We start from the raw sequence: 8,825 nt of genomic DNA on the forward strand, positions 1-8,825 counted from the left end.
TTTTATGGCTGGGTAGTATTCCATGTGTATATGTACCACATCCTCCTAATCCAATTGTCTATCAATGGTTATTTGGGTTGTTTCCATGTCTTGGCTATTGTGAGTGGTGCTGCAGTGAACATGTGGGTGCATGTGTCTTTTTAAAGGAAAGTTTTGTCCGGATATATGCCCAAGAGTGGGATTGTGGGGTCATATGGAAGTTCTATGTATAGATTTCTAAGGTATCTCCAAACTGTTCTCCATAGTGGCTGTACCAGTTTACATTCCCACCAACAGTGCAGGAGGGTTCCCTTTTCTCCACACCCACTCTAGCATTTGTTGTTTGTGGACCTATTAATGATGGCCATTCTGACTGGTGTGAGGTGGTATCTCATGGTAGTTTTGATTTGCATTTCTCTAATAATCAGGGATGTTGAGCCTTTTTTCATGTGCTTGTTGGCCATCTGTGTAATCCATTTTGACTTAATTTTTGTGACTAGTGCAAGACAGGGGTCTGGTTTCATTGTTTTATATGTGACTATCCAGTTTTCTCTTCATTATTTATTGAAGAGATTGTCTTGAGAATTCTTATCTCCCTTGTCAAATATTAGTTGATTGTACTTGTATGGGTTTATTTATGGGCTGTCCATTCTGTTTCATTGGTCTAAGTGTCTGTTTTTATGGAAATGACATACTGTTTTGATTATAATAATTTTGTAACATAGTTTCAAACAAAGAAGGTTGTTGCCTCCAGTTTTGTTTTTCTTTTTAAGGTTGCTTTGGAATCTTTTGTGGTTCTATACATGCTTTAGGATTGTTTTTTCTATTTCTTTGAAAAATGTTGGAATTTTGATAGGGATTTCATTTAGTCTGTAGATTGCTTTGGTTGTGTATGAACATTTTAACAGTATTATCTCTACTGGTCCATGAACATGGAATATTTTTTCTTTTAGTTGTGTCTTCAGTTTCTGTCATCAGTATCTTACACATTGACCCTTACTCTAAAGGCTAAAATGATGACAGAGTCATGGTACCATAATATTTTTTTGCCTTAAAATAACTTGATAATCAGAAAAAAGAAGAAAGAAGGAGGGGCACTGGTTATGGAATATGTGGCCCATTTCCATTGTTTATGTCTTTATAACTTATCTGTTGTGATAACAGTTAAAAGCCAGTTACTTTCAAGTTTGTGATTTGGAGAGGGAAATTGGTCTGACCAAAATTTTACCTATTCTCAGAAAAGCTTCATCATGGATAGAGTGAAGCTTTTTAGGATCATAATATCCCTCAGCAATCTGAGATTGTCACAGACATAATATACTTCTAGGAAGCCAGAGATTGTGCATCTAAGTTGCCTCCGCAAGATTCACTAAAAAAATTGTGCACCATAGAGGGCAATCAGGACATCTCCCAGTGTTCCTTTTATGTGAATCCTCAGGAGAAAGCAAACACCCTGAAAGGAGGAGAGACAAAGGAGATATAGTTTCCTTGAATAACAGCACTTTTAGAGCCAGAAGTAGTTGAATGCTAGAAATGTATGTTTTCTTCTGCAGACAGGACCCTTGGATTCCACAGGGGCTTGGGCATATCTCATCAGAGTGAGTGTGAATGAATCTCCATTTTCTCTTCTACATAATAATTGGATAACATATTTATATATACCAGATGAATGAATCTTGAGGAAGTCACTTAATTGAAAATTTCATTGCATGGTATATCATCTGTGCAAGGCAGTTAGATGGGGACAAGCCCTAGGAGTTTCTTTTTTGGTAAAATTACAATGAGAATGAGCATTACTCTTGGAAATAATGCTGACATATGAGGAAATCCATCATGAAAATGTCTCAAACTTCAGGTTTTATTGTTTCTTAAAAATTCCTAAGCCAGTTTTAGTCATTTGCATTATGAAAAACTCAGCCCCCCTGGGAAGGTCTTGTAATTCAAGATCTCCCCTGACCATATAATTATCCTCCCAATAACAGAGCTTCAACATGGTAACTTTCTGTTTCATAGTTTCCCTCCAAACTCACTGCAAATTGCTTCCCACCCTCTTTAAATCACCTTGCTGTTTTTACTTGAAATCACATCTGGGCCACAATCACCACAGTAATCAGGGTCTTGTATTATGTAGAGCCATGTCCTGTTTATTGTCACCTTTACTTAAAGTGTTCATCAGGGAGATGCTGAAAAAGATGCTCAGATGGGGGTGGGAGGAGAGCAGGGTATTCCATGTTACTCTTCTTCATTCTAGGCTAGGAAAGGGAAGGGAAACAGGAGGGAATAACAGTAGTATCCTATAGAAGGCAGAGGAGGGGACAGACCTCCTGATTACTATTATTTGGTCAAGCCTTCTCTATACTTTTTTAGATAGCAGTCTACTTAGGTTAGATTGATTGTGGAATCATGCAAATGGGGTTCAAGCCTTGACTCTACCATTTACTACTCTGTGACATGGGCAACTATCAAATATTTCTAAAATCTGGCATTTCAACAGCTTATTTGAAGTAATTCTCTGGGAAAGAAAGTTTTATCAATCCAAACCGAAGGGACTCAACTTCAGTTCTACTCCCTCAGCTTTAACTTATGCACAGCAGAAGGGGAGAGAGTCTGGACATGTCAGTTTTAACTGAAATGGAATTTTTTCCACAAAAAGAAGTTTCCTAGTAGTGGTTAATTTCAGAAAGCCCACAAAGTCTAACAAATCTGTGGCTGAAATGCTGTGTGGAAGGTATAGGAAAAGAAGAATAGAAGCCAACAGATTGGAGACCAGAGAAAGAGGAAGATTGTGTAGAATAAAATCAAAAGGAGCTTAATTCAAAAGATAAGGAATAAATAAGGTAATTTCAGTGATCAAATTAGGCTTTTCTGGGCTAATTAGGAATTCAACTGTAAGTTTTTATTGAGAGAGTCATTCTGAGTTGTATATGATGCAACTTTGGAACACTTTCAATTATAAGGTAGCACTGTGGGAGTGTACTGAGCTCATATCATCCATGAGAGCAAATACACAGAGATAAGAATGTGTATGGAAGCTGAATATGCTCCCTCTAGGTTCAAACAAATACTTTTTTGCGGGGGGAGATCAGCTCATATTTTGTTCTAATAAATAGGCTTTCAAGCATTCATTTTTCTCTCCTTGGTAGTTTATACTATTTCCCCTTGATTTTCATTTTAAATGTGGAGAGTTTAGTAAAAAAATAAACCTAACAAAACAACACCAAAGGAAAACCAAAGACCTGACATCTTATTTTTTTCTAAGTGGAAAGTGAAAGTGACTATTTAAGAATTCAGTGTTTGATATAATTTGTAAAACAGCAAACTGGCAAATTTTACAAATGGGTTTGAAAGGCTATAGTAACTGTGAATGAAGGGGACTCCACAGAGGATAATTTGAATTAAATTAAAACAATTTAAATATTTTAAAGCACATGCTACTTCCTTAATTTTGACTGGGAATTGCTGAATTAGCTTCCACTTATTTATAAACCTCTTTCATTTTATATATTTGTTTTTCTCACTTAGTAGTGTAACCTCCATATTTTACTTTCATTGCTATTAATCCAAAGCTTCTGAAAGAACCTCTGGGTTCAAAGTTCTCTGGCACCCATATAGTATAATAATTCTCAAAAGCCAGATGTTGTCTTTTTCACATCAGAATCACCTGGGGATGTAAGTTTTTAATGGAAACTAATGAAGAATTTAGTGTGTATATTTAGAGGTATGCGTTATTATTGTGACCTACCAAGAGTCTACAGTAATGTAATTAAATAGGGAGAATTTATGGACCTTGTGATGATGATGGAAAGGATAGTGTAGGCAATGAAATAATTCAAGTCTGGCTGAAGGGTGTGGCTGCTTTTCTAAAGCTTGCTAGGTGTAGTTGATTTAAATAAAGCTGGTCAATTGAAGTGTATAATGCTCCATTTCTGTCTCTTTTTCTTATAGGCAAAAATGGAAGAAAAAGCTCTAGAAGAAATAATAGAGTATTAGTTAAAGTAATATTATCAATGTTGCTTTTCTGTTTGTCTTCCATCAGTGCTATTTTAAGAAAAATATTTGTGCTGACTAAATATTAATATTCCATTTTTTTCTCCACCTATAATACTACTTACTTCCAATGAGAAATTGAGGTATGGAAACCTGAATAAAATAGGACACTTAATATCTACTTCTGATTATGTTTGTGCATATCAGATGTTAGAGAGAAATGCATGTTTTGCAGAACAAGAATGTCACTGCTACTACCATTCATGAATTCATCCTCCTGGGTTTCCTGTGTAGTCAAGAAGCAGAAATTCTCCTTTTTTGTTTTATTCTCCACCATCTACATCTTGACGTTTTTGGGTAACAGTGCTATTATCTGTGCTGTGTGGTGGGACCAGCAACTCCACACCCCCATGTATACCTTATTGGCCAACCTCTCTTTCCTGGAGATCTGCTACATCAGTTCCAATGTGCCCAACATGTTATTCAACTTCCTATCCAAGACCAAGACCATCTCCTATAATGGCTGCATCTTGCAGTTCTACATCTTCCTCTCTCTTTGTGCCACAGAACTTTTCTTCCTGGCCCTGAGGGCATTGACAGGTATGTTGCCATCTGCTGTCCATTGCACTATCCCACCATCATGACCAGGAAAGTCCACGGAACCCTTGTATGAGCTTACTGGGTGGGGGGATTCCTCTGGTTAGTTACACCTGCTGCCCTTATCTCCCAAGTTCCATTTTGTGGTCCAAATATCATTGATCACTATCTCTGTGATCTTGGGGCAATGCTGGCCATATCATGTGTCCCTGTCCCCAAGTCAGCTCTGACTTGTAGCACTTTCAGTGCTGTGATAATATTCATCACTTTGTTCTATATCCTTGTGTCCTACACTATGGTGCTTTGAGCTGTGGTCCAGGTTCCCAAAGGTTCAGGCAGGAAAAAAGCTTTCTCTACATGTGCCTCCCACCTGAGAGTGGTGTTTCTATTTTATGGTTCAGTCACAATGATGTATTTAACCTCGGGGGCAACCAGTCATCCTGGGATGCAGAAGTTCTTGACCATGTTGTACTCAATTGCAACTCCACTTTTAAATCCTCTGATCTACAGCCTTAGGAATAAGGAGATGAAGGTTGCCCTGAGGAAAGTTATGTGTAAAATGTAAATATAATTCCTGAATGTTTTCATTTTTTTGTTTTTTCCTTCTTCTTTTTTTTTTTTTTTGGCTGCCCTGCAGCATATGGAGTCCGGGGCCAGGGATCAGATCCAAGCCGCAGCTGTGGCAACACGATCCTTAGTGCCAGTGGGGCATCAAACCTACATCCCAGCACTCTAGAGGCACCACTGATCCTGTTGTGCCCCAGTGGGAACTCCTAGTTCCTGAATGGGAGACACTTTGGTGAGCTAAAGGAGGACTGTTTTAAAGAATCAAGAAAAATTATATTTAAAAGTAATAAAAGGTACTTGATCTAAAATAAATATTTCCAGAGGAGAATTTCTTAAATTCAAAGCTTGTTTCTATTATTTACTGAGTGACTAGTTACTCAAATTGTTATTTTCAAGCTTGTTTGTTACTTACTGAGTGACTAGTTGCTGAAATTGTTATTTTCAAGCTTGTTTGTTACTTACTGAGTGACTAGTTACTCAAATTGTTATTTATCTGTTTTCTTAATTTTAAATGGAGAAGACCCAGTTAAATCATATCTTTATCATAGAGTTTTTTGAATTGAGTTAATATGTGGAAGCATTTGAAATAGTACCTGGCACTCAATATTATAATATTATATAATAAATTATCAATAAAATTATACCAAAATTTATTAACGTTAGTTATTTGTTGCCAAATGTCAGTTTGAGCAGTTTTATCCCTAGACTTTAAAAATATTTTATTTTTTTTACTATTGAAGTACAATTGATTTACAGCTTTATGTTAGTTTTAGGTGTACATCATGATTCAATATTTTTATAGATAATAATGCTCCATTTAAAGTTCTTATGAAATAATGTCTATATTTCCCTACGCTGTGCAATATGTCCTTATAGGCTATTCATTTTATACATAGAGGTAATTTGTACCTCTTAATCCTCTACCTCTATCTTTTCCTCTCTTCTTCCTTCTCTCTCCTCACTGGTAACCACTAGTTTATTCTGTCTCTGTGAGTCTGTTTCTGTTTTGTTATCACTTATATGTGGAATCTAAAAAATAAAATAAACAGGCTGTTACCACTGTGGTGTGGTGGATTAAAAATCTGACTGCAGTGGCTCAGGACCCTGCAGAGGTGTGGGTTCAATCCCTGACCTGGCACAGTGGGTTAAAGGATCTGGTGTTGCCATAGCTGTGGTGCAGGTCACAGTTGCAGCTCAGATTCAGTCCTGGCCAGGAAACTTCCATATGCTGCTGGTGTGGCCATAAAAAACAAACAAACAGAATTTCCTTTCTCTGTTTGACTTATTTCAATAAGGATAATACCCTCTAGGTCCATCCATACTGTTGCAAATGGTAGAATTTTGTTCTTCTTTTTTTTTGGCAGTGCCTGTGGCATAAGGGATTGAACCTGTGGCACAGCAGCAACCAGAGCCACAGCAGCGACAATGCTTGCTCCTTAACTTACTGTGCCACAAGGGAACTTCAGAATTTCATTCTTTTTAATGGCTGAGTAATATTCCATTATATATATATATCACTTCTTCATCCACTCATCTGTTGATGGGCATGTAGATTGCTTCCATATCTTGGCTATTGAACATTCCATATCTTGGCTGCTATGAACATTCAGGTGCATTTATGTTTTCTAATTAACATTTTTCATTTTCATCAGATACGTACCAAATAGTGGAATTGTTGGATTGTGTGGTAGTTCTATTTTTAGTTTTTTGAGGAACTTCCATAGTGTTTCCAAAGTGGCTGTACCAGTTTACATTCTCTTTTCTCCATATCTTTGCCATCAATTGTTATTTGTAGACTTTTTGATGATAGCTTCACAAGTATGAGGTGGTATTTCATTATGATTTTGATTTGCAATTCTCTGATGATTAGTGATATTGAGCATCTTTTCATATGCCAGTTGGCCATCTGTACATCTTCTTTGGAAAAATGTCTATTCAGGTCTTTTGCTCATTTTTTTTTCTTTTTAGGGTCACCTCTACCTGTGGCATATGGAAGTTCCCAGGCTGGGGGTCACATTGGAGCTGCAGCTGCAGCATATACCACAGCCACAGCAACAACAGATCCTCAACCAACTGAGTGAGTCCAGGAATCGAGCTCACATCATGCATACTATCTCAGATTTTTAACCCACTAAGTCACAATAGGAACTCCATTCTGCTTATTTTTTAATTAGATTGTTTGTTTGTTTTTGATATTGAGTTGTATGAACTATTTACATTAGATTTTTAACCCCTTATTGGTTATACCACTTGCAAGTATTTCTCCAATTCAGTATGTTGTGTTTTACTTTTGTTGATGATTTCATTTGCTCTGCAGTAGTTTTTAAGGTCCCATTTATTTATTTTTGTTTTCATTTCTTTTGCCTTAGGAGACAGACCCAAAAACATACTGCTCTGATTTATGTCAAAGAGTGTTCTGCCTGTGTTTTCTTCTCAGAGTTTTGTGGTTCTTATCTTTTAAATTATAACCCTATTATTTTTGTATAAAGAAGAAAGTGCCTATTTTTAAAAAAGATTTGAGTTTTGGAAGATGTCTATATAAATGCACATCAAAAGGAGAATGTTTGCACTCCCCCACATTTCCTTGTCTTATGAAAACAGTGATTTGTTGGATAAAAATTGATGAGGGCTGTCTTTTGGCTCCACTTCAGTAAATAAGAACAGTTTTTCCAATTTTTAAAAAGGGCAATTTTTAGGTGTTTTTGTTTACATGAGAAATCACATGTAAAAGTGTTTGTAAAATGCACAGTACAGTCAAAAGATTAAAGCAACTGAAATGTTCATTAATGGATTAATGGATGAAAAAATATGATATATACATATACTGTAATGTTGTTCAACCTTATAAAGAAAGGAAGTTCTGAAACATGCTGAAACATGGATGAACCAGCTGTTCACATACTCTATGATTCTGCTTTTATAAGATTCCTAGAGTAGTCAAATTAATAGAGACAGAAAGTAGGTTGGTAGTTGCCAGGGGCTGGGCAAAGAGAAGTGGGGAATTACTGTTTAATAAATACAGAGTTCCAATTTTGGAAGATGAAAAGAGTTATGGAAATGGATGGTGGTAACGATTTCTCAGCATCGTGAATGTGCTTAATGCACAGAACTGTACACTTAAAATTATTAAACATAAATGTTATGTTATCTGTATTTTACCACAAAAAACTAACAAACATTCAAAGCATACTAGCAGGGTCAATTGTTTTTTATTTTGATTATTATCAATTAACATTTCTACTTTACTCTTTTCCAGCAGCCCCTATGGCTGTAGTCTTGTCTGTGTGTGCATTTTCTTTCCCTCTCTGAAGTTACTGTAACAGCTATTTCTCAGTAATAAAAGCTGCAGAGGGTGGGATATTTTCTCTTCAAATCGTTACTACTTCTCCACTCCCCAACTCTAACAGAGCTTTGCCCTCCAGGGTGCCTCTTTGCTTTGCTCTTTGATAGACACAAAGAGCGATTTCAAGAAGGCAGCCACTCGTCTTTCTCCAATGCAGATTTCCCACCTCAGGGAGTAGACTAAAGACTCTGAAGTTGATCCTGTAGGTGAGAAGAAAATATTTCAGGAGGAAAGCAAGAAAATGACATGATAAGATTTGCATTTTAGAAAATTTGTGTCTAGATACTGCACTTTTCAAGGCCATAATATATCTCCTTCTCTCACTAAATGTCCAATTAGCTTTAAGGAGATG

At 36.5% G+C, this 8,825-nt stretch overlaps 1 pseudogene; it reads left to right on the forward strand.

Annotated features, from left to right (window-relative positions):
- The first annotated feature begins 4,208 nt into the window (after positions 1–4,208).
- LOC100155797 lies at positions 4,209–5,128 on the forward strand (annotated as a pseudogene).
- Positions 5,129–8,825: the final 3,697 nt, after the last annotated feature.

Source organism: Sus scrofa, unplaced genomic scaffold (genome assembly GCF_000003025.6).
Source record: "Sus scrofa isolate TJ Tabasco breed Duroc unplaced genomic scaffold, Sscrofa11.1 Contig740, whole genome shotgun sequence".
Taxonomy (NCBI): domain Eukaryota; kingdom Metazoa; phylum Chordata; class Mammalia; order Artiodactyla; family Suidae; genus Sus; species Sus scrofa.